Source organism: Myotis daubentonii, chromosome 9, assembly GCF_963259705.1.
Source record: "Myotis daubentonii chromosome 9, mMyoDau2.1, whole genome shotgun sequence".
In the NCBI taxonomy this organism is placed as follows: domain Eukaryota; kingdom Metazoa; phylum Chordata; class Mammalia; order Chiroptera; family Vespertilionidae; genus Myotis; species Myotis daubentonii.
The window spans coordinates 26,018,835-26,046,077 of NC_081848.1; the positions used below are offsets into that span (position 1 = coordinate 26,018,835).

Consider the following 27,243-nt stretch of genomic DNA (forward strand, 5'->3'; position numbering starts at 1 on the left):
GTTACCATAGACAGTCCATTGGAACTCAGACAGCTGGCAGGGTGAGCAGCAGCTGGGGGGCCACTTTAGAGCGCCGGGCAGAGTCAGGGATGCGCAGAGGACTCAGGCACCCCAGAATCCAGGGGTGCTCCGCAGACTCCAACCGGCTTTCCCAGATTTGCCTGTGCCATGTCCAATGTGGAATGCAGGCTGAGGGCTGCAGCATCTCCAGACTCCCTGACAGGTCCTGCAGCCCACGCCCTCCACAGTGACTCTGATACCCTAGACCAGCGGTTCTCAACCTGTGGGTCGCGACCCCTTTGGGGGTCAAATGACCCTTTCACAGGGGTCACCTAAGACCATCGGAAAACACATATATAATTACATATTGTTTTTGTGATTGATCACTATGCTTTAGTTATGTTCAATTTGCAACAATGAAAATACATCCTGCATATCAGATATTTACATTACGATTCATAACAGTAGCAAAATGACAGTTATGAAGTAGCAACAAAAATAATTTTATGGTTGGGGGTCCCCACAACATGAGGAACTGTATTAAATGGTCGCGGCATTAGGAAGGTTGAGAACCACTGCCCTAGACAGTCAGGGGGCAAGCACCAGGGTGTCTCCTTCATTGACCAGATGTAAGCAGGTTCTTACACCGAGCGGGCCAAAAAGCTAGAAAGATGAATGGACAGAAACCGAGTGCATGCCAAATGCTAGCAATATAATGGAATAAAAAACCACCCCCTAGTTCCACCAGAGCAGACATCTTGTGCCTGTGTCATGTGCATGAGCCCCATAGGGCCAGGGAGACACCCAGCTTCTGCGTGGGGAGGAGGCCGAGGCCACAGCTCAGCTCCAGGGAGGCTCCGGCCCCTCAGTGCCTGTGTCTGGCAGAGCCGGTGTGAGAGGAAGAGACAAGCCTTCCCTGCTACCAGGGTAATCAAGAGTTTTGGCCAGACATTTGAGCACACACCGAGATAGTGGGGAGCCAGGCACAAAGCACAGACGATGGCACTGAGAGGGATTAATAAGGAACTTCGTGACTTGGCCTGTGACCCTCCAGCACAATGTTCTGCAGGTCCAGCTGGGGATGATGTTTCATTGCCAAGCCACAATTATGGGACCCAATGACAGCCCATATCAAGGTGCTGTATTCTTTTTGACAATTCATTTTCCTACAGACTACTCCCCTTCAAACCACCTAAGGTTGAATTTACAAGAATTTATCATCCAAATATTAACATTAATGGCAGCATTTGTCTTGATATTCTAAGATCACAGTGGTCTCCTGCATTAACTATTTCTAAAGTTCTTTTATTCATTTGTTCACAGCTATGTGATCCAAACCCAGGTGACCCTCACACCCCTCCCCCCTAGTGTCAGCGATTGCATGGATCTATAAAACAGACAGAAGAAAGTACAACAGAATATCTCGGGAACGGACTCAGAAGTATGCCATGTGATGCTACCTTAAAGTCAGAATAACCTGCATTATAGCTGGAATAAACTTTACTGTTCCTTTTTTAATTTTCTTAAAAAAAACAACAACCAAAAAAACATAAAAAGAAAACAAAAAGAACCACCACCCCTTCCTTATTCCTATAAGAACCCTGGGCATACGCAGGAAGCAGGATAGTCTCTGAGAGAGGAGGCCACTATTCTCCCAGGTCGGGGTACCTAAATAAAGTTCTTTCACTTTGCATCAGAACTTGACTCATGAGTTTGGCTTTTCTTGTGGCAGTCAGCTGAACCTGCGTTTTGGTTACAATAATATCTATACAAGCATACTTAGAAGTTCTAAGCACTCCACACAATTAAAAGGGCAAAATTATTATGACTTTTGCCTCCCTATTCACTTGTGAGGAGAGCCCTCTCTACCCTTCTCCACGCTGCCTCCTTTGTTCAAGCCATACAGTTGCTGTGGTATCTGTCTTGCAGAGTGAGAAGTTTTGATCTCAGCTAGTAGATCATAAAGTTCAATCCTTTCTTTTGCTGTCCCAGAGCTGGGTTCTATCAGAACAGACATAGAAATCCCCCACACAGCAAGAGGTAAATTTTCATCATTCTTTTACAATAAAAAAGGAATTTAGACAACCAGAAAAGTCTAAAAAACACTAGTTCCTCAGTGTTTTATAATTTTCTGAGTACAGGTGTGTCACACCCTTGGTTAAATTTATTTCTAGGTATTTTATTGAAGAAGATACTAATAAGGGCAAGTGTATACAGTGTTCATGGATAGGAAGAATTAACATCATTAAAATGTCCACACTGCTCAAAGCAATCTACAGATTCAATGCAATTCCTATCAAGACACCAATGGCATGTTTCACAGGAGGTCATATTAATCAAATCTTCATGGTACTAGCATATAAACAGACATATAGATCCCTGGAACAGAATAAAGAGCCCAGAAATAAACCCAAGCCTTTATCATTGATTCATATTTGACAAAGGAGGCAAAACATACAATGTGGTAAAGACAGACTATTCAATAAACGGTTTGGGGAAAATTGGACAGATACATGCAAAAAAAGAAAGAAACTAGAACACCTTCTTTCACCGCACACTGTTGGAAGCCGATCCACCCTGGCTGCTTGAGGCAGTCCCTGCAGGAATGTTTCAAGGAACCTTGAAATAGAGATGGGAAACGCCCTAGCCTTTGGAATGGAATGGATGGGGTTAAGATCAAATAGAATAAATGCAGATGTAAGAGGACAATAGGGGGAGGAACCTGGCTAGGAGAAGAGAGGTTGTTTCCCCAGGTGAGGACCAAATAGTATAAATACAGATATTAGATGACAATAAAGGAGAGAATCTGGCTATGATGGTCACCTAAAAGCTGACTCCGTGTCCTTCATTCTTCGCTGACTCCGTCCACACCTTGGGGAACCCCTGGACCCGCTGGGGCTGGACCCCAGCAGCACACAAGAATAAACTCAAAATGTATTAAAAACTTAAATGTTAGACTCACTACCATAAAAATCCTAGAAGAAAACATAGGCAGTGAAATCTCAGAGATTTCTTATAGCAATATTTTTTTCTGATATATCTCATTGGGCAAGGGAAACAAAAGAAAAAAATAAACGAATGGGAATACATCAAACTAAAAAGAGCTTGCACAGCAAAGGAAAACATCAACAAAATGAAAAGACAATTCACTGAATGGGAGAACATTTTTGCCAGTGATACATCTGATAAGCGGTTAATATTCAAAATTTATAAAGAGCTTATAAAACTCAATACCAGGAAAACAAACAATCCAATTAAAAAATGGGGCAAGGACCTGAACAGACCCTTTTCCAAAGAGGATAATCTCAAACGGCTAATCGACATATGAAAAGACGCTCAATGTCACTAATCATCAGAGAGGTGCAGGTCAAGGCACAACCTGTGCTTGCCCAGGGCCACCCAGTATGAGGTAAGAGCGATCTGCAGGTAGCTGCTACTTGTGCTTGGCTTGGAGGTGCCCAAGAAAGGCCCCCCACTGAGAACAAGTGAGTTCCTGGGCGGGTCTTTTAAGAGGAACGGCTGGGGCTCCAATAGCCCTCCCTCTCACTCAGCTACAGTTCTTGCTGGTTTTCCCCGCCACAATTTATGGGACTTTTGTTCCTGGCAATGGAACCCTAGGCTGGGGGCTGAGGTGGGGGTTGGACCCCTGACTGCTCAAGGGGGACCTCCAGAGCTTAGATATCCCTCTCAATTTCTCACCTCCCCATGTAGGTATGTGAGGCACCAGTCCATTCCACATCGCTGAGCCTCCTATCAGTCTCATCGTGGCTTCTTCTGTATAACTTTAGTTACAGATTTCTGTTCAGCTACACTGCGGGTGGTTCTGAATGACGGTTGTTCTGTAATTTAGTTGTAATTTTAATGTGGCTGTCGGAGGAAGGGAGTACTACATTTACACATGCCAGAATCTTGACTGGAACGGGGAAGCAATTTTTTGAAAAGATACGGAGAAAAAAAATAAGAATCTAGTATGTCTGTTCTGGGTGACTGGGAAATGATGTTTTTAGAATCAAAACTAGATGAAGCCAGAGAGTTATGGTGATGAATGCAGTCACCACATCAAGAGGTTTTCTGTGAAATATGCATCTTGAATACTGAAATTAGTATTTTCTAGGACTAGGAAAACATTTTGTTTTGAAAATGTTTGCCTGGCCTCACATAGCCTATTGCTAGCTACCTTAAATAACTTTCCTACACAGTAATTTTCCCCAAGGACACTTTAGAAATGTAATGCGCCTTTCTGGCTTACTCACAGATGTACAAGGCCTTCTGACTTCTATGCTGAAGGCCATTACCATGGACAGTATTACTGACTTCTAAGGAGCCCATTGTTTCACAGACCCAAGCCATGCTGCCATTTTGACAGACCTCCCAGAGCATGCTGTTGTAAGGTACCCAAGGTCAAGGCTGATTATGGCTTGCATACCCTGAGCTGCCTATCTGATCTCATGTTCTAACAGAGACATAGAAAAATTCCATAACCTTGAACAAGTTTAACCCTATGCATTGAGTGGGCATCTGCTCTGGGGTCAGACACCAGCTGTGTTAAGTGTACGAGCTCCAAAGATGAATAACACATTTTCTACCTTTAGGAAGCTCACAGCCAAGCCTGAACTTAAGACAAATACTAAGTACTCTCACACACATTAAGTACGAGAGGAGATGTAGATATAATGGGTGAGAGAGATGCTGATATTCAGTGAGATAATAAACAAGGTTAGGGAAAGAACACCACAGGAGAACATTTGAAGTATAGACATGTCTATAAGAACAAGGCTTTACAAAAGGATAGGTACAAAAATTACCCAGAAGAGGGAAGAGGCACACTCAATTTGGGGGGTTAGGTTACAGACCTCATTTTGTATCTATTTATTCAATTCCCTAAACTAGGAGCCTGACAGTTTGTATTTTTAGAATGCTGCATTTGCAACCTACGTAAGCATGGGGCTGTGGACAAAAATACACTTCACATCAGAAACCCCCAAATAGTGAAATCTACATTGTCATCTGATATAAAGAAAAATAGTCTCAGGTTACCACAGACACCCCCACTCTCTTCTGTGGGAAAGTATTTTAAATAAAGACATCAGTCTCATTTGAAAATAATAAATGAAAGAGCAATTATGGTCCCCCTGGATTCACTAATAAAGTTCATCAATGAACTTTCACCATCAGGTATTCAGAAACCAAAAAGGTGGCATATGGAGGAATTTTCAATGCAATTAAAGCACACCATTTACATTTTATATTACCACCTTTGCCTGCTGGTAGTCTGAACAGAATTAAATAACTTGTTACCCAAAACTAGGCCTCACATGGTGGTCAAGGTAGCAGAAGAAATAAACAAGTAGAGGAGAAAGTCACAGCAAAATATACTTGATACGAGCAATTTCCTACAATTTTCTAGAACACATTTAATTCATTTTTAGCCCTTTTGAATCACTTTCTTCTGATCCTCCAATGCAGTGTACTCATACCTGGATCATTTTAGTAAATGTCATTTTGCTTCCTTTTGCCACCTGTGTTTCCCACCATGCCAAGCTCTTCAGGTGTCCTATTATTTAAAGCTTATGGGCTCCATTAGGGCAGTTGTTAGCTTTATATTCTCCCAGGGCTCACTACTTACTGTGCTCTGATAGAGTTAGTGCATATAAATGTCTTTTATGCTGGCCTGGCCAGTGTGGCTCAGTTGGTTGAGTGATATCCCATGCACTGGAGGGTTGCCAGTTCAATTCCTGGTCAGCACACATTCCCAGGTTGCAGGTTTAATCCCCAGTAGGGATATGTATAGGAGACAACCCATCCCCCCCCTTTCTCTCTCTCTCTCTCTCTCTCTCTCTCTCTCTCTCTCTCTCTCTCTCCCCCTCCCTCCCTCTCTTCCTCCTTCTCCCCCACCCTCCCTCCCACTACATAAATGTGAACTGCTAAATCATTTGCTCTCCACTTTCTTCAGCATCTCATGCTATTTTCTGGTTTTGTGCATTTCTGCATGCATATATGTACAGACTGTGTGGTGTGTGTGCTGCTCTGCTGAAAAGTCCCATAAAATTCCAAACCCTCTTTGTACCTCCACAGTAAGACCGTAGCCTATGGAGGACAGACGCAAACTTGACTTAGATGTAATTTTTTTATGACCCAAACACACTTATTAGATGGCTTCTATGAATAGTGTTTAAACTGGATTACACAAATGAGAGATATCATCAATTGAACATTTCCAACTGGTCAGCTTGATTTCAGCTGACCTTGTCAGGGGATTTCAACAAAAAGATGGTGGTCCCGCCAAAGCCAAAACAAGGTAAAGCAAGCATGTCAAACTTGTGGCCCACAATGAATATTTTTGCGGCCCAGCCGATATAACGGTATATAAGAAACGTTATAACAAAAATTTTGTAACTTAATTTTTACAATATCCTGTTATACATAATTATTAATAACAAATTACAACCTTGGCTAATGACTGATTACTATAATCGTGTTGCATTCATTTCCCTTATGTGTCTTACCTGCAGGCACACCATTTCTCTCCACTAATACTAGCAGCGAATATTTTAGCAGCCGATTGCCACGTCATTAGTCTCGTACTAACTTGTTTGGTGTGCGCAACGGGAAATGTTTCGCTTTCAGAGAACAAGAAAAATAGGTTTATTTGCATTGCGCTTACTAATTTGTGCAGTTATTCAGTGTCTGGTAAGTTAATGGTCAAGAAAAATACTAATTTTTATTAAAATGTTCTATTATTTTATGTTAACAATTACTCACTTATTTCAGCCCTTTGTAGTCAGCATGTCTTTATTGAAATAAACCTACATGTCTATGAAAATTGAAGGTTTTGTTTTTTGTGGCCACATAATCTTAAACCTTGTTTATTTGGCCCATGTTAGCCTTTGAGTTTGACATGCTTGAGTTAAAGGCTACCCTCTTGACATGTGTCTTCTTTTCAGTGTTTTATAGACACCTCTTTACTGCACACTCACCCCATTCTGAAACCCTGTCCAATCTGCATATATGCTCACAAACACTTGCATACACACTCACACTAACTCATTGCTGGTCGGACTGGTGCTTCCACTAGGCATGTGAACTATGAAAGGGAGTCAATCTCTTGCTTGGCTTATCTCATAAACCATTTAACCTTTCTCCTGTGCTCTATATTAACCTTTGGTCTTTAGTTTCTTCCTTCTCACTTGATTTCATGATCTGCTCCTCTCAATAAAGCCTTTTCATTAAGATTTGTATTGAGGTGACTCCCTAAAAATAAATTTATATTTGTCTATGATGATTCTACTCTTTTAAAATTTTGGACTATTCCCCTACATTTTGTTCTGCTAAGGGATTTTTGGTTTGTTTCTTTGTTTTTGCCTTCCACCGATCAACAAATAATGTTAGCATTTTGTAAAGTTAGGACTGAAAACTTACACCCGTAAGAGTAAGAATTGTAAGATTTGTGTTTTTGAGGGGCGGGGATGGGGGGATAGGCATATAACCAGCTTTTCACATGTATATGTAGGTCCTTTCTGACCTGTTCACCTTCCCCCTGACCCTGGACTCCCCACAATGAATAACAACAGTGTAGAGCAACATCCTAGGGTATGTCCTTGTCTTTTCTTCATCAGTGACCCAAGGACAAAACATAGACAGCCTGGACAAAAGAGCCAGCACAGTGCTGCTGATCTGTGGCGTTCTCTGCCATGGATGAGCAAAATGGCTTGAAAACAGTCACTAAAAACAGCATTAAAAAAATGCAGAGCATCACAGAATCTCTGAAGAGACAGGAGAACTACGAAAGAGTGTTATCACCAAAACTACAGGAGACACAATCTCCACACTCCACAACCTTGTCATGAAAATGGGAGACATACATGAACAAAAATAACCTTTAATCAAGACCCACGGTGATAAAAAACACCCATCCACATCAAGCAGGATATGGAGAATGGAGTCACCTCAGACCAGCAAACACCAAGGAAAGGCAATGTTCTCCTTTGGCCTTCCCCATGCACTTCATCACCATATCATCACTGCTTGTATTTTTCTAAACAGAGCAGACAGTAAGTAGAATCGGTGAGGGATGACAGACTATAAAGACAGCAAAACACATGCTCTGGCATCTCCAGTCTTTTCCCCACCTTCCAGCTTTTTAACTCCCTCTTGTCACCAGCCTAGGAGTAATGTGGTATCAGTCTTTACCTTGGCACCATTTAATGGAAAGAAACACTATCTCTTCCCTTGGTAACTCATACTCAAACTTCAGGCTTTGCTTTGATTTCTGTCTCTGAAGGCTCCTAGTTTATAATTGTCATCCTGTTGTGGGATCCCAGAGTCTCCTCTTCTCACTGCGACCATCATCACCCTCTGGTTCATTGTCTCAGGCCTCTTTCCCCTGCCACACTGCACCTTAAGAACCTGGAAGGCAGCGATGACATCTATCGGATCCATCCCTCTTATTCCCAACACACAGAACACATTCAATACATGAATTCTTACCAATGGAGGTAGATTCTGTGCCAACCCTATCATTCCCAAGCCCATAATTCAACTGGCTATAGTGGCTCAAGGTTTTATAGGAGTTAATCTACTCTTCATGCTATTTTGGGGGAACATATTTGTGTATCTCCTTTTCTGTATCTCTTCCTGGTAATAAATTTCCAATAGAGAAACGTTTCATTGGCACAACCACTCGTCACTAGCAAAGAAGTTAGTATAGCCTGTTAGCAGGCCTAGGAGATCCCCATTATGCAAAATGGGAATTTGTGTTGGGAACAAGCACAGGAGTGAGCCTCCTGCAAGGTTCATGAGAGACCATTGGGACAGTCAGGAAGAACTCTCATCCTGAAGAAAAAACAAGGCTGCTCGTTTATCTTTTGACCATTCAAAGTTCCATTCTCCACGTCGATTTCACTTTATCTAACGACAAGACATCCATGCAATGTTTGTGATTACCAGCCCCACGAGCACGCTGGCAGCAGACTGTCCTGACCACAGGCTTAAGTAACAGTGGACCCCAACATTCCCATGGGAGCGAGGAGGCCACTTAGTGAGTAGTATTTCTACACATAAGGCCCACGAAGAACTCCAATCATTCCGGACTAGGACTGAAGGAATGGCATTTTGTTTTATCGGTGGGGAAAAAAAAGCATTCCGAGTTTCTTGCCAGTCCCTATGTTCCCATGGTGTTTTCTCTGTGAGAGGACTTGCTGAACCAAGTCCACTTATTTCCGGTATGAGACATAACACACATGATTACTGGGACCCCAGCTTTAGAAATTAATATTTAACGTCAATGCAAACCTGAAGACAGCGAATGTCTCAGAAACCCTTGGAGAGCGTCACCATGTTTTTCACAGGGATTACTCCTAAAATGCCATTTAGTTCTCTCTTTATTGAAACCAAAGACGAAATAATCAAAGATGTGCTTATTAAATTTGCAGATGACGTTAACTTGGCAGGTGTTCCAATACTATAAATAAATGGATATACTTTCAGTTTCAAAACTGTAAGGAAAATATTAAATGCAAAAGATAGACAGACGGAGTGAAAATATAACAAGACAGTGGCTGACATTCATATTCATCCTCTCTCTCTCCCCCGCCTCGTGTGGGGGGAGGGCTGCTTGTCGTCCTCATTCTCCCATACAAACAGAGATTATTTCTAATTCCAATTAAGTTCACAAACATTTACCGAGTACCTGTGCTAGCACTGTGCCAATTAAGTATATAAACGTGAAGAACATAGTCTGGCTGTAAGAAGCTTATAAGCCTAATTAGGGAGATAGATACACACACTAAGAGCCGCAGTGAGGGCCAACGTGTGCAGATATCGATATGCACAGGGACTCAGGGGCCCACGGGAGAGACTGAGAAACTCGGAAGATTTTCCGCAGGAATTTACATGTACGCTAAGTCTTAAAGGAAAGTCAGGTTTGCCAAGCAAATGAAGGATAAGAAAATTCTAAAAATGCATAAGAACAACCTAGAAGTCAAAGGTGGATGGAAGAACAAGCGGCCTTCTAAGAACCACCATTTGGCCTGTGGAGTGTGGGAACTGGGAAGGAAAGTAAGTGGGAGAGCTTAGATGATGAGGCCTCAAATGCTCAGCTAAGGAGCTAAACATCATCTAGCATCTTCGGAAAGGCTTAGCCGCAGTGGCATTGGCAATGGTGTAGAAGAACTTTACAGTGACCCCTCTGGCCAGTTGAACAAAAAGACTCCTCTGGCCGGTGGACAAAGGGAAGCAAACTGGGGTTGGAAAGCAGTCTGGAGGCCACGCCAGTCACACTGGAGATCAGCTTCAGAATCTGAAAGGGTGTCAGTACTCCAGTTTTTACATCGAAAATCCAGTTGCACTGAGGACTCAAAACACTGCATTTTGCACATGTTAGATACTCAAAACCATGCACTGACTTGAGTGATTAGCTTAGCTGGAAACAACGTGGGAGTTTAAAAGGGTCAGGTAGTTTGTAACAAAGAAAAATCTGTTCCACTGCTTGGAAAATAACCTTGATTCTTGCCAATCTCCCAAATGCTTTTTGGTTTTCACAGGAAAACTAAACTAGAGAGTGTGGATCTATCAGGCAGGTCAAATCTATCAGGGCTGATAGAAAAAAATACTCAAAATTAAGCTGTGGAGACACCGTTATTGGACTGCCATCAGAAATGGGGTGGTCAAGGTTGGAAAAGGTAGGAAGCATAAATAACACAGTGCCGGTGGAAGCAAAATTTGTTCTTTTAGATTTCAGAACACTAAAAAGCACAGAAGATAACTATAATATACACTATGTACTGCTCTATTTAGCTTAAGAGCTAAAACTTTACAAAAATAATTGAAACCCTGTGTAGACGTTCTACTCCATTTCCCTCCATATATCACTACCACAAATTTCTCATTTTCGTGCATGCTTTTTAATACATTTGATCCATGTGAATATCTCCAAAAATAATATATAGCAATGTTCTGTGTTTTAAATATTCTTTAAATGATAGACATATATACACAAAGCAAGCTTTTCTGATGCCTCCATTTCCCTTCAGCAGCCTATTTTTTTAAATTTATTTCTACTGATAAATGTGCTCTTGTTTGTTTCACAGATACACAGTATTCAAATGCATGAATAGACCGCAGTATGTTACCTGTTCTTCCAGAGACAGACTTTTAGGTTGTTTCCTAAAAGTATAACAAACTTTTGTGCACTTATAGAAGCATGTTCTCTGGTAATGATTATCCTAAGTGCATTTTCACCTCTCCTTCATTAAATATGGTTGAATTGTTCTACCGAGGTGTTGAAATAATTTACACCCTCCCAGCAGTGCCTGCATTTCTATTGGTTCGCAGCCTCAAAACCACTTGGTTGGAGCCAAATTTAATTTTTGCCAAATGATGAGTGTGAAATGGTTTCTGCTATTTGAATTTGTTTCTCTGATTGCTAGTGAAGGTGAGCATCTTTTCATGTTTACTGACCACTTTGGTTACTCTTTGGTAAAATGTGTAGACAAGACATATACCCATTTTTCTATGGGACTATTTTATTGGTCTGATTTCTTTTTACAGGTTGATACTAATCCTTTGTTTTAAAACTTTATAAACAACATATTATTGCTATGTGTTAACAAGGCCTTTAAAAGTGTTCAGACTCTTTCACTCAATAATTACACTTCAATGAAATAAAAATAAGAAAGCAATAAAAGTGGGTTAAAGATTTAGGTTCCCTCGTGCACTGCTGGTGGGAATGCAGAATGGTGCAGCCACTGTGGAAAACAGTATGGAGTTTCCTCAAAAAATTAAAAATGGAACTCCCATTTGACCCGTTGATCCCACTTCTAGGAATATATCCCAAGAAACCAGAAACACCAATCAGAAAGGACATATCACCCTTATGTTCATAGCAGCACAATTTACAATAGCTAAGTTTGGAAACAACCTACGTGCCCATCAGCTGATGAGTGGATTAAAACCTGTGGTATATTTACACAATGGAATACTACGCTACTGTAAAAAGCAAAGAACTCTTACCATTCGCAATAGCATGGATGGACCTGGAAACATTATGCTAAGCGAAATAAGCCAGTCAGAGAAAGATAAATATCACATGATCTCACTCATTTGTGGAATATAATGAACAAAATAAACTGATTAACAAAAACAGATACAGAGACAGAGAAGCATTGAACAGACTGTCAAACCTTAGAGGTAAGGAAGGGAGGGTGTGGGAGTGGGTATGAGATCAACCAAATGATTTATATGCATGCATATAAGCGTAGCCAATGGACACAGACACTGGGAGGTTGAAGGCACGTGCGGGGAGGGGTGGCCAGGGGGAGGTCAATAGGGGAAAAAGGAGACATGTGTGATACTATATGTAATACTTTAAACAATTTTTAAAAAGTCCACCTTTACCCCCCCCCCCCCACAAAAAGATGTAGGTTCCAAAGTTGCTCATAAAAGCATTGTTTATAATAACAAATATCATAGCCAATATACTTAACGAATATCCACAAAATGAAAACAATATTAAATTTCCCAACAACAACAAAAGATTGGCATATCCAGAAAACAGACTGCTATTTAGACATTAACTGACATTTATAGAAGCATGTTTAATGTATACAAAAATATCAAAAATATATTAAATGGAAAAAGCAGATTACACAATCTTCTCAAATAAAATTTGACACCCAGTGCAATTACTTTAGCTAAAAGAAATTTATTTTCTTCTTTTTATTCTTATGTTTTTCTAAAATTTCTATAAAGAATTTTAATCATTTTTAAAAGTTTTTCATATAAACATAAAGAGGAGACTCTTTCACAATTGGACTATAAGGAGGAAAATCAATCTAAAAGAGAATTTTGAACAGCACCAGATTGCAAGGAACATTAAAAGGTACAAATAAGGCCGGTGTGTACATGTGCGCAGGTTTTCCATTCCCACGGCCAGGTATGTCAGCCAAGCCCACAGAACATGATCACCCTTGGATCACGGCTGTCTCACCGAATGGGAAATAATAGCCCCCAAAGTTCCCTGGGTTCCACACACACCAGGGCTGGGTGATTCCCAAAGGACTTCCATTCTAAGTAAGATGGATGAGACCATTAAGACAAACAGACAAGGGATGAGAAAGGCAATTTGTACCCCAGTCATGGAGTGGGCACATGGTTTCTGTGTCTATGCTTACATTTCAAGACGGTTTAGGGAGAATCAAGCCAGATCTAAGTGGAAAATGTAGCTAGAACTGGATTCCGAGGGTTTTAAAATAAGTAAATTTTATGTAGTTGATAGTAGAAGACATCAATTCAGAATGAGAAGACAGATTTTAAAACACTTTGACCCCAACATCGGATGGTCTGAACCATTGGTATAAGTGACTTCACTTTATGAAACATTTTGGTTATAATTATCCAGAATTTTGAAAGAATCAAGGGCACATATTGGAACAGAAGACAGAGAGCATCCTCCAGTTACACCTGGGTGAAACCTTGGGCACATTTCTCAACCTCTTTAGCCTTAATATCCTCATCATAAGAATGGGAATACTATCAGAGTATCAACCTTGCATGGCTATTAGAGATGCTGAAAATAAACCCTACATGTGGCATGTTGGAGGCACTCAATAAATGAAAAACATTAATCTCAGGAATGCAGTGGTTTCTTCTGCACTTGGAATTAGATCATCATTGGATAACATAACCCAGATATTTAACTGCTACACTATGTAAATCACATAAAACTCTAAAAGCTTTGATTAGAAGCTTACTGGCAATACAATTTGGTTTCAAGCTATATTTTTTCCATTAAAGTATATTTGTTTATCTTAAACAATCAAAAATTAGAATGATTTAAAAGATAACTTATTAAAAAAGGAGTAACCCACAGTCAAAGGCAAATGCTAGCTCTCCCTGTTTCTTGCCCATGTAAAATATACAATTAATATTTTAATCTAGCTCCTAAAATAGTATCCAACCATTTCTCCTTTGTCTTGCCAAGAAGAGACAGATGGCACATTAGCTTATAAATCAGCCCCCAAAATTCTTAAAGGCAAATAAGTGCTTTATAAATCAGGGCTCTAAAAAGGTCTCATTTTTATAACAGTTATTACTTTGAAGCAATCTTTCCCTAATTATATTCATAAACATTAACAGGGCTAATTTATGAGTTCCTGAACAATTTTGGGTTTTTGAATGAAACAATCAAGATCCCACATGTCTGCCTTTTCTCTTTTAATCATCACTAACATATACAATGACCTTGATCAGCCCTATGGTTCGTTAAGCTATGACCCTCATAGGCAATGAAACCATGGTGAAAAATTACTATTCAGCTTTAAAACTCAGATTACATTTGAAAATGACTTGGGGATAACAAGACACCTTGGTGATTTGGCCATTTCTCACATCCAAAAAGAAGAAAAGATCAGCAGGAAAAATTACTTATAAAGATTACCACAAAGTTTCTAAACACTCCCCCCGCCCCCCAACACACACCTTTTCAATGTTGTTTGCTTTTGCAATGGCCTCAGTTTCCCAGAGGGAAAAAGGGAGAAATTATGCTACACCTCTCTTCTGAAAATAGTGAGCCAGTGCATAGGAATGATTTAAGAAAGGGTATATATTTAAGGTAAGTTTTAATAGAAGAAGCAAGACAGTAACTTAAGGGTACTTAATGAACGTGAACATGTGAGTGTGTGTGTGTGTGTGTGTGTGTGTGTGTGTGTGTGTGTTTTCACAAAAGAGGAAAATTACAAGACAGAGCTGTCTAGGGATTCTGTCAAGTTTATAAAACACCATGTTAAGCCAACAATATTCAAATTTGGTGCATCTCTATAAGAAAATATGTACTGTTGTCTAATCAGAGAATGGAGCGTTGAATTTCTATAAAACGGCATGTGGCACACAGTTACTTTATACAATGATCCTTGTGTTATTACAGGGCTCCAATTCCTGATCTATCCACAGCTCTAAAATCCCCAAAGCTCTGAAAACTCGTTTAACTATAAAACTTGATGTAACCAGAAATAGTTTAATGATTACACCCAACCTTGCTCAAAGTGGGGCTATTATACTCAACCCACCAGTGTGACTCTCCATATGTTTTGCCACTGAAATACTAAAGTATTTGATTACAAGCTATTGCCTTAGACCCTGCTGAGGATGTCATGCATATGTTACAGTATATGCCCCCTCTCTATTGCCTTTCAAAAATCCTAGAGAATTCTAAATTCTGAAACACATCTGGCCCGAAGGGTTTTGATGCGGGACAATGGACTTGTGTTAACGTTTGTATTTTCCTTTCTTCAACTAGCAAAGGAGAAGTTAGTGCTGCAGCCCTAGGTTAGATAAACAGTGAAAACTCAGGCAAGTATTTTTTAAAAATGGTAAAACTGTTGCCTCCAGATTAGAGGGCACTGTGGTAAGGTCAGCCCTCAACCACACAGTGACTCAAATGAGTGGTTCACTCTGGGTATCTGATACAAGCACAGCCTGAAGGAACTGGCAGTGGGCAACAGACCAACACTAATGAACACATACTGGACTCAAGTGAGCCCTGGACAAACACAGACATGATGGACCAAATCATACAGAGGGCAAGAGATAAAGTTATTGAGGACTGGAGAGTGAGGTCATGATAAGTCTGCATCCTTACATAGCAAGAATTGAAGCTGGGATCATGACTCTTCCTGATTAACCCAAAGGAAGTAAGTTTTAATAGAAGAAGCAAAAGAGTAACTCAAGGTTGGCACCTATTGAGTGTGTGTGTGTGTGTGTGTGTGTGTGTGTGTGTGTGCGTCTGTGTGTATGTAGAGGAAAATTACATGTCAAAAGACATCAGCAAAGGAGGCAACGATGTGGCCTCTTGGCAGGCCAGGTGAACAGGGACAGTGGGGACACATCAAAGATGCTGAGTGCTGACGTGATGGACTAAATCATGGTTTCAGAACCAAGAGATAAAACTCTATGAATGCAACATCTGGGAACCATGTTCTTATCTACATACCTCAATTTTTGGTTTTTAATTGCTTGCTTTCCATTTCCCTTTCCCAACCTCTGGTTTCACTGTATAATTGGTAATAGTAATAATTACCCTGTATATCCATTGAGATAGCACTTTTCAATGTACTAAACATCTTCATAACATGAATTGATTGAGGTAACAGTGATTCAAGGATAGGTATTATTATCCCTAAAAATGAAGTGAGAGTCAGAGTCAGAGTTCAAATCCCCATTGGTTTGATCATCCCTTCCTTGGATAAATTGATTAAGCTATTAAATCCTCAGTGTTTTCCTGGAAAGACAAAAAATTTAATAACTCCTATATAAATTTTAACAGAATTAAATGATGTGATATACATGAAAGTGCTTTTCAATGCTTATTAACTCTATACCCCTGTACCTAGTGTCTGTGATTATGGTGAAGACTAAATCTGCGATGTTCACGTTTTACCCTTAGGAATTATCTCCAATCTTTTCTTCCTCCTCCACGAACAATTTATTTTTTGTTAAAGCAGTGCTTTTATAACACAGTCAACATCAGTACTAGGAAGCCTCAATTCAATTTTCACTTTAAAAATAATCCTGATAATTGCACTGGCTTAATATGAACTTTCTGGCATAAAGCAAAACTGGAGCCTAGCAAGGCACTCAACATTTAAAATGCAATTCCATTAGCTTGCAATTAGTAGTTTTCACACGTACAGGAAAAATAAATTGATTTAGCACCTTTCTCCTGTCCACAGTAACACTGAAGATTTTTTTCCCTCGCCGTTATTGTACCCTGGCTGCAAATATTAGTCACCCTAACTGCATATCACCTAAATCAAATAAATGTTTCTCCCCAATTCCCTCCCCCCATAATCACGCTGGCAGCTGCTCCAGCATGTTTCAATGGCCATCCACTGGAACTCATTAAGAAAGCATTATGTATAGTAAATTAAAATGCAAGGTCCATGATCTGCAGACAAAAAGATGACAAAGCTTATCGCATGTATGCTTTGGCCTTCTCATTAGCTCTCGGGGTTTAAATGACATTGTCCTCTCTAACAGGTCCCGGAGCATTTTTATTTGTTAGGAGCACAGCGAAGTCAGACGACCTTTATATGCCAGAGATAGTTTCAACATCCCAAAGAAATCATTTTAAACAGAAATTGAAGCCTTAGATTACAGCTCAGGGGTATTCTAAGAACTATTCAGAAGCACTTACTTTTTCTGTTCAGCTTTTCAGTGTTCTTCCACAATGACTGAATCCATTCACGTCAGCATTATAGGTCCAGACATGATTGTCAGTCGCAATGGTATTATTTCAAATGAGAAACAGTTGCCATATAGGCCTTTTAAAGGGCCCAACATGCTCTTCTGCTGAGGCATCCATGCCATGAGAGCTGTTTCCTTAGTTTCTCTTATGGTCGAAGGTACTAGTAACCCTGCTAATGGGAGCAGAGCGTAGGAATGGGGAAAGCCCCACAATTCCTATATGAGAAACAACTGAAGAGCTGGGGATGCTGACGTGAAAAACTGAAGCAAGGGAGAATATGACATCTGCCTTCAGATATTTCAAGATGGCACCTTCAACCAAGGATGAGACTTACTCTACAGAAACCCAGAGGGGTCTATATGGCAAGGACAAATAATTAGAATGCACAATTGGCTTGCTACACCAGAGAGCACTTGTGACAGAGATGTGTACCATTTAGATGATCTCCGCCTGCAGGGAGTGGTAAAGGAGTGATAATAAATTCATCCGATGAGACTAGTTGATCCTTAAATGCCTTTCCAATTATTGGGCCCTTCCAACTGCTGGGAGCCACCCTTCATTAAAACACTGCAAACTTGAAGATGAATACTGTCTTCATATCCCCAGCTTCTAACACAGTGGGTAACACAAGCTCATGGGACCAGCAGCCAAGCTTTAAGCACTTACTATGTGCTAAGCACCAAGTATTCGGCATTTATGGTTCACCACATTCATATAGTTTAACCAAAATCTTAGATGGCATTATTTCTATTGTACAAGTTAGGAAACAGAGGGCCAGTGTGTTTAGGTAATTACCCAAACTTAAAGAGACAGGAATCGGCTGAGAACTGAAATTCGGAGGCATGTTTTTCTATTTGTAAATTCCAGTCATTTACCCTTTGCTGTTCTGCAGTTGACAAGCTCCAGTAAAGACATGGGTGCCGGAGTACCTGTGTAAGAATAAATGGGAATGCCCTGACTGGTTTGGCTCAGTGGATAGAGCGTCAGCCTGCGGACTGAAGGGTCCCAGGTTTGATTCTGGTCAAGGGCATGAACCTTGGTTGTGGGCATATCCCCAGTAGGGGGTGTGCAGGAGGCAGCTGATCAATGTTTCTCTCTCATTGATGTTTCTAACTCTCTATCCCTCTCCTTCCCACTTCTTCTCTGTAAAAAAAAAATCAATAAAAAAAATAATAAACAGGAGTGCCTGTGAAAACCACAGATTCTGGAAATTACCTGGAAAAGCTGATTGAGTAAGTCTCAGCGGGAACCAAGAGCTGGTATTTTTAACAAACTCCCCAAGTCAATTATGATGCTAATAAAAATAGCTGCCATTTATTGAACACTTATTAATTGCAAATTCCTACATGAAGTGCTTTACACAGACCATTTCATTGCTTTTCACAGGAACTCTATAAGGTACTTCTAATATTATCCCCATTTTATAACTTTGGAAGCATTCAGAGCCCTCCCCAAGGTTACATATGTTGTTGGCTGGCGGAGCTGGAATTTGTACATAGGTTGTTTTGTTCTGGAACCAGTCCTCTTAACCATCGTGCTACATTATCTCCCAATAAACATATCAATGATTCGATAATTTTCACAAGAATATCACCACGCACTTGTTCAGAAAAGGCTGGTATAAACTGAGAGCATTCCAGAGACTATACTTACCACAAGGTAGATAAATGTGGTTAGTCTTCCACATTTGGTAGGCATCTTTTAAGTGCTGGCACAGATACTGGCTCCTCTAGGAAGTTTCACAAAATATCCATGAGAAATAAACTTCTCACTCTACTGTGCTTCCAAAGCACAGCAAACCACCTCTGTCACCCACAAACCAGTGAGAACAAAGCCACTAGATCTGGCCATGGACTTGTGGGTCTTGGTGCTTAGCACAGTTCCCAGCCCATAGCAGACAGCAACCTGTGCTTGTGGAAGGCAAAAATAAAGGGCAGAATTGGTGCCAAATGGTCAACAGATTCGGCTGCCGAAAAATGGCATGTTTTTTTCTGAGACAAAAGAGATAATGAGATGTCGGAAGTTCTGTTTGGCCAGTGAACAAGACAAACACTCATTTAATCTCTTACATTTTGTTGGAATCCCAATTCCTAAAACAATTAATTTTTCTCCTAGCTTTGCTGAGGTATAAGTGACATATAATGTGTAAGTTTAAGGTGTATAACATGATGATTTGATATATGTATATATTGTGAAGTGATTGCGATAAGTTTAGTTAAAAGGGTCATCACTTTACATAGCTATGTGTGTGGTGAGAACTTCGCCAGTTTCCTATACACAGTATTGTTAACTATGGTCACCATGCTGAATATAAGAGCCCCATAACTCATTTTATAACTGGAAGTTTGCATCCTTTGACCAACATCTCCCCATGTCCCCCACACCCCAGAACCCTGGAAACCACCAATCTACTCTATGTGTTTATGAGTTTGGACATTTTTAGATTCGATATATAAATGAGATCATACAGTTTTTGTCCTTCTCTGAGTCATTTCACTTAGCATAATGCCCTTAAGATTCATCCATGTTTTTGTAAATGGCAGTTTCATTCATTTTTATAGATGAACAATATTCCATTATAGATTATATATATATATATATATATATATATATATATATATATATATATATATATATATATATTTTTACATTGTCTTCATCCATTTTTTTTTGTCCATCATTGGTAGACACTTGGATTGTTTCTGCATCTTGGCTATAAAACACAAGTTTTAATGAAAAGCTTGGACAAAGATAATCAGCCATTGCAGCAGGGTGTTAAAACCTGAAAGCTAATTAATAATTTATATTTTGAACTCACCAGCATGAAGCAAAGAAATGACTCAGGGTAAGCACAAAGCCTCCCAGGTTTTCTCAGAGAATAAACAGGGAGAAGACAGCGCTTTGTGGAAGTTCTCTAAGTGGTCCTCCACTTTCTCTGGGTTCTCTCTTCCCTTCGGTGTTTGCTCACTTTGTTTCTGCCTTTCTCAGCTATTTTTGGACACAGGTGGACAATGACTATACCTTAACCCTTCAGATAAAATCCTACCACTAAGATGAGCTGGTATTTTCTTTGTAAACCAAGGGAAAGAGAATGAACTAAAAGAAACATAAATAATATAAAAATATGTATTCAGACTATAGGATTCTGAGGATACAGCAAAGGGCTAGCTGGAGTCATAAGTTATCTCTTAGGACATATTGCTACTCTCAGTCCCAAAGGTGGAATATCATCAAGGTACTACCTGCTTTTCTCAACCAGGTTGGTGTCTGCTATCAGCATGTCTTCTTGGACACTAAGGATTAGTTTATGTCACAATATTTATTGACCACCATGCTAGACACAGGGAATAAAACAGTCAAGACACATTCCTTACCCTTGTGGAGTTTTCAGGCTAAAGGGGTTTAAAAAAATGTAACCAAGCACTTACTATACTGTGAAGCTGTGGGTGCATCAGGGTGGAGAGAGAGAAAGTCTCTTAGAGGAGATGACATCTCAACTCCATCACCCCTATCTGGACTTCTAACCTTAACCTTCAGAGGCCATCCTATTTTGGCCCCTGCCTCCTATTCCAGCCCCTTGAGTGCCTCCCCTCCTCTACCACCTGCCTGTCCCATTTGTCACTCCCTTTTTTTATAACTTGGCTCTTCACCACAATGCATCCTCTGCATGGCCTTCTCTCCCCATCTCACCTAGCGCACTAACACTTCTCATCAGGTGTCCACAGCTTTTCCATGTGGCTGTTTCTGACTACCCTGGATGAGGTCTGGATGCATGCAGGAGGCAACTGATAAATGTTTCTCTCTCTCTCTCTCTCTCTCTCTCTCTCTCTCTCTCTCTCTCTCTCCCTTCCTCTGTCTAAATCAGCGGTTCTCAACCTGTGGGTCACGACCCCTTTGGGGGTCAAACGACCCTTTCACAGGGGTCGCCTAAGACCATCAGAAAAGTTTAAGGTGTGTAACGTGATGATTTGATATATGTATATATTGTGAAGTGATCGGAAAACACATATATAATTACATATTGTTTTTGTGCTTAATCACTATGCTTTAATTATGTTCAATTTGTAACAATGAAATTGGGGGTCACCACAACATGAGGAACTGTATTAAAGGGTTGCGTCTTTAGGAAGGTTGAAAACCACTGCTCTAAATCAATAAAAATATCCTCCTGTGAGGGTTAAATAAACAAACAAACAAACAAATAAATCCTATATAACAAAAGTCTAATATGTAAATAGACTGAAAGGTGGAACGACCGAACAACCAAACAGCAGATCGCTATGACGTGCCTGACCACCAGGGGGCATGTGCAGAATATGGCGGGTGTCTGCAGTAGGAGGCAGAGTAGGGAACATGGCGGGCGTCAGCCAGGACGAGATGATGGAACAGATGAGTGGGGGCGCCAGACCAAGGCAGGGTGCCAGTCGCTGTCATCAGGGCGAGCCTCTGGTGGTTACTGAAAATTCTTTGCTCCCGTGCACTGCAATCCCACCCAGTGCTCACACCTGCTACCAGCGCCAGCCTTGCTTGCATCTGCTGTTGCCACCGGAGTCTCCGCTCACACCCACTGCTGGTGCCTGGCGCCTGCCCCGATTGCTCGGCGCTAATAGTGGGTGAGAGTGGCGGCTGCCAGCCCCAATCACCCCTGAAGTGTTCTCCACCTCCCCCTGCTCCTGAGGGGTGATCAGGGCAACAGCCACCACTCACACCTGCTGATGGCACCTGGCCCCGCTTGCACCCACTGCTGGCGCTGGCCCCAATCACTCTGTGCAGTCAGCAGGTATGAGCAGGCCGGAGCCTTCAGCTCCTGGGAGTGGAAGCAGCGAGGGTGGGTCTGCCTGCAGACAGGGGCTCGGGGTCTGTGGTGGGAGGGCCGGGCGGGGGCACAGAGGATGGGCCAAGACCCGCCCTGTGCCCACCACAGGCTCACAGCCCAAAGTTCCTTTCAAGGTGCACAAATTCATGCACTGGGCCCCTAGTAAACAAACAAACAAACAAATTACTAGTGCTTTGCATTTTGTTAAAAAAAAATTGTTTATTCTAATTTTTAAAAGTGTGTTTACTCTGATTTTATAAATGTGTTTAACCTGATTTTGTCTATCGTTACTTCCAGACCATTAACTCGATGAATGTAGCCACTGTGTCCGATTCAATTATTATCACTTAACCAGGAGGGGATACCAGGCAGCGGGGACAGCATGAGAAAGCTCCTGTCTCTGACCTCTCCTGTCAAAGAGAAATGCAAAGGGCCCCCTTGGGAACAGAGTGATACATGTAAGATACCCATCTCACATGCAGAACTTCCATAATCTCGACAGATAAAATCCTAATGCGACATTTAAAAAAATAAGTTAATGTAATCCATAATAAACAAAATATCAAAACTTTGAATAGAAACAAGGTCAGCATTACTGAGTTTTCCTTTATTGGCATGCTCCAATATGGCTAGGCATGCATACCCCTGCTAACATCTACCTGCTTCATACAGCTCAACACCAAAGGACCTCTTTGGTTTCTGAATGACTTAACAATCATCTGTAAAGTCAACAGGGCAGTGGTGAATGGTTCATGTGGAGAGGAGTCCCCTCCCCTCCTCACAGAGAAAGAGCCTGTATCATAAAGCTTCCCATTTTATGTCTGCAACACAATTATACTTTACCTATAGGACACCCATAACGTACATCTAATGAGAGTAGAGATACTGGGTATAGGTGTTTTGACTGCGAATGAGCATGTTTCTGCAGAGCATAAAGGTCACTGCCTTGCAGTGTGATTCTAAATTTCATCTATTTGTTCTATAAGCAATAGTGGGCTAAAGACAAAACAAAAGAAGACGTATTTTTTCTTTGTTTTGAACTAACCATAGCTCCTGTCCCTTGATATTACATTCCGAAGGAGCTCTAGGCATGTAGACAAGGCAGGCAAAGTCACAGATTAACTAGCTTCTGAACCAATCAAATGGCAAGAACACATCATGTCCTACAACAGCCAGATTCCTGTTCGTGATCCCCAGGGAAACATGGGTTTGATGGTTGGCAGATAGATGACACCAAACCACTCTTGGCTGCTCCCCCAATTAGCCAAGTGAGGCAACTGCTGTACTTCCAAATAAGCAGAAAGTGAATGAGGTCCCATCTGCTCAGATTGGAAAAGTTTTGGCCAAAATCATCCATGTAGAACTTTACATTCATCCTCTCATCCAATACTTCCCAGCACGGCCTCTGCTAGGGGCATAGACAGTCAAGTTAGAGAGAGTTTCAAGGAATGTGGGGAACTTATTTAATGGAACCTGACAACAGCCCAGAAGGTAGGTACAGCCTAGCCGGTTTGGCTCAGTGGATAGAATGTTAGCCTGAGGACTGAAGAGTCCCAGGTTTGATTCCGTTTCAGGGCACTGTACCTCTACCTCGGTTGCAGGCTTGATCCCCAGCCCTGCTTGGGGCATGTGCAAAAGGCAACTAATCGATGAATCTCTCACATTGATGTTTCTCTCTGTCTCGCCCCCTCCCTTACACTCTCTCTAAAAATCAATGGGAAAATATCCACAGGTGAGGATTAACAACAAACAAACAAACAACAACAACAACAAAGAAGGTAAGCACACATGGAATGTTATCACTGTATTATAGAAAAGAACTCAAAAGAACTCAGAGAGACAGGTTGGGATTTACCCAAGCTACAAAGGTGGCAAGGAGGAGATGCAGGCACCCAAAGCTGCTCCTTCCTTCCATTATTCATTCTCTCCATTGTCTTTTGGCTCCAGAACACCAAGAGAGCAGCTCTCAGAGCCAAATGGAACGTCCTATAAGGGTGACGGGATGCACCAATGTGCCAGCAATGGTTGTGAAGCCACAGTTTCTGAAGGAGCACACATCCTATTGCGCACACACGCACCAATGCCGCCTCATTCAGCCACCGGGCCTTCTGGAGTTGTGCTCTAACAGGACTTCGGACAGGTGGGCCGATCGCCCTCGGCAGTAATGGTCACAAGACTGAAACACAGGGCTGTCTGCATTTCACTTGTCAGAGGACGCCTTTTTGATGTGGGGAAATATACTCAACTGTCTTAGCACATTATAGGAAATAGTCACAAATTTGCCTAAATTCAAATTTAGCAAGTTATGAAGAGCCTGGGCTTGGCCCCTAGAGGGCACATACATCATTGACTGATGAGTCTTGTTGAACGAAGGCATTGGGCCAAACTCTGATGGGATCAGAGCAAGGACTCCAGTGCTCTCTGAAGGACTGATGTCAGCCTGCCCAGACCCAAGACCACACAGAATGGTGCTGCCTCTTGTCATTTCTCTCCCTAGTGTATTACAAGCTAACAAAGCCAACAGGTACACATCTCTGGAGAAACCAATAGAAGGTCATTTAACCTAAAAATGACAGTCACAATGGTCCACACCATTTTGGAAATTGAGCGGGTAACGGACACAAAGGAAGGTCACTGTTATAGCTGAAAAGGGGAATGGCAGAAATAAGGGGGTGCAGATAACAGCACTGGGTTTCCCAGTTTCATGGCAACTTACAGAAAACAAGCTGGATCTCACTAGTATATGAACACTCTTCCCTACTGAGTAAGCGGTGAAGAAAAACATATGTCATAGGTTCTGAAAATGTAAAGAAAATGACTCTATGGAAAATGCAGCTACCTAACCTACATACACAGGGGTACAGAGTACAAGTACATGCCAGAATCTGCAAAAAGCAAGAAAACACTGCTTCCAAATATAGATTAATGGACATTATGGCATTTATTATTCATCAGTTAGCCCTGTATAGTTCTGCTCAGCGCTGTGAGTCCCCAAGGCAAAAATATAATAAAATTCCACTAGTTAAAATATTTAAAATAACCAAGCTGGAATACCACAGTCTCCTGATAGCACTGTTTACCATAGAAGGAAAAGGAAAATCAGAAACCACCCAAAAATAAGTGATATGTTAGAGAAAATGAGGGATTTTCTTCTGGTTATAAGTAGGAGGCTTTGATGAGAAAGGTGATGCTTTTTTCTCAGCCACTAGTCAGGTGAGAGACAGGAAAGACTGCTGGCTTAATTTTGACCCAGTGGTCAAAGAAGTTTTAGTTTATTTTAATGTGGAATTATATTCAATACAATCTTATTCTTTGAAGTTACACTGATTTGGATAAGTCATTTTCCATGGATTATATTTTAAGGTAAGGATATCCATTGATGTTCACTGATCAGCTTTTCGTCTTCGTTTCTCTGGGCAACCAAAGTGGACCAGGGTCCTCTTTGCAAGGCAACTCACAGGCAGTGACCACAGGCTCCCCAGAGTGATCCCAACCATGAAATTGTCCTGCTAGCTTCTCAGAGCTCATGGGACCAAGCCTCACCTGACTACACATGCTACTTGCCCTTTTCAGGCACTCTTGCATTTCCTCTCGACCTGGTGTTTCTGTTTTGTTTTGTTTTAATTAACCCTCAACTGAGGAGATCTTTGCATTGATTTTTTAAAAATATATATTTTATTGATTTTTTTACAGAGTGGAAGGGAGAGGGATAGAGAGTTAGAAACATCGATGAGAGAGAAACATCGATCAGCTGCCTCCTGCACACTCCCTACTGGGTATGTGCCTGCAACCAAGGTACGTGCCCTTGACCAGAATCGAACCTGGGACCCTTGAGTTCTCAGGCCAATGCTCTATCCACTAAGCCAAACCGGTTAGGGCAACAATAATTTTTACAGAGAGGGAGGTGGAGGTAGAGAGAAACATCGAACAGTTGCCTCTTGTATGAGCCCCAACCAGGTATCAAACCCATAGCTTAGGTATGTGTCCTGATCGGGAATTGAACCTGCAACCTTTTGATGTATGGGATGATGTTCCAACCAACTAGGCCACCCGGCCAGGCACCAATCTGTTTATTTTTATTTATCATCCAAAACATGTTTCAAGGTTTTCCACGTAGCCCAGCTCACAGAGCTTTTGGCACATCTCTGACCTCTTAGGACAGAAGTTCACAGACCCAGAGGGACATGGGCTGAGGGGGCCAGCCCTGCAGTGACCTGCTAACAGGGTTCTTCCTAGGCTTCCTCTGCAGGGCCTGCGGGCTTGGCTTTGCTGGCCTTGCCTGTCCTCTCCTACACCTGAATTCTACTGCATTTTCCCTCCACTCTAAGGCTTGCTGCCTGGGACTGCCTCTTCCTGCACCTCCCTCTGCCCAGTAAGTGGACAGCAGGTCCACCTCTGCCCTTACCTCCTAGCTGCAGACCCATGCCTATCCTCTTTACTCAGAAGTTCAGATCAAGCAAAACACTTCCCCAGGCTGCACGCCAACCATTTTAGTACAAGGTAGTCTCATCATAGTGACGTTTCCATGGCGCACATACCCACCAAGGATAGCTCCTAAATGTCCAGCACTGGGGATGGGCTGCGGGAATTATAGCATAACCATACAACAGAATAGCATTTGGTCATTTAGAAATTATTGTTGAGAAACATTTATTGATGGCTAACAATATTCATTAAGAAGTCCAAAAATAGGTAGCAAACAGTATGGGTAGTATAATTCTATTTTTAGAATGTTTGTATATATATACATTAGGAGAAAGATGAAAAGTTATATAAAATACATCAAGATATTGAGCATATTTATCTCGAAGTGGTGTCATTATGGGTTTCATTTCCCCCTTCACCTTGCTTATCTATATTTTATAATTTGCCTACAATGTCCATACATTGCTTTCACAATAAGAAAATATAAATAGAAGTATTTGTGTTGGTATTTTGCTTTTTCTTTTAAGTCATTTGAGTAGGGCAGCGGTTCTCAACCTGTGGGTCGCGACCCCTTTGGCGGTCAAACAACCCTTTCACAGGGGTCGCCTAAGACCATCCTGCATATCAGATATTTACATTACGATTCATAACAGTAGCAACATTACAGTTATGAAGTAGCAACGAAAATAATTTTATGGTTGGGTCACAACATGTGGAACTGTATTTAAAGGGCCAGAAGGTTGAGAACCACTGGAGTAGGGAA

The 27,243-nt window shown here is 41.3% G+C and overlaps 1 protein-coding gene and 1 pseudogene across 1 annotated transcript in view; one reads left to right on the plus strand and one right to left on the minus strand.

Annotated features, from left to right (window-relative positions):
• FAT3 (FAT atypical cadherin 3) overlaps positions 1-27,243 on the minus strand; it is a 520,423-nt gene that overhangs the window by 399,923 nt on the left and 93,257 nt on the right. The gene's annotated exons all lie outside the window — the stretch shown is intronic.
• Positions 1,000-1,497, plus strand: LOC132242052 (ubiquitin-conjugating enzyme E2 D3-like; annotated as a pseudogene).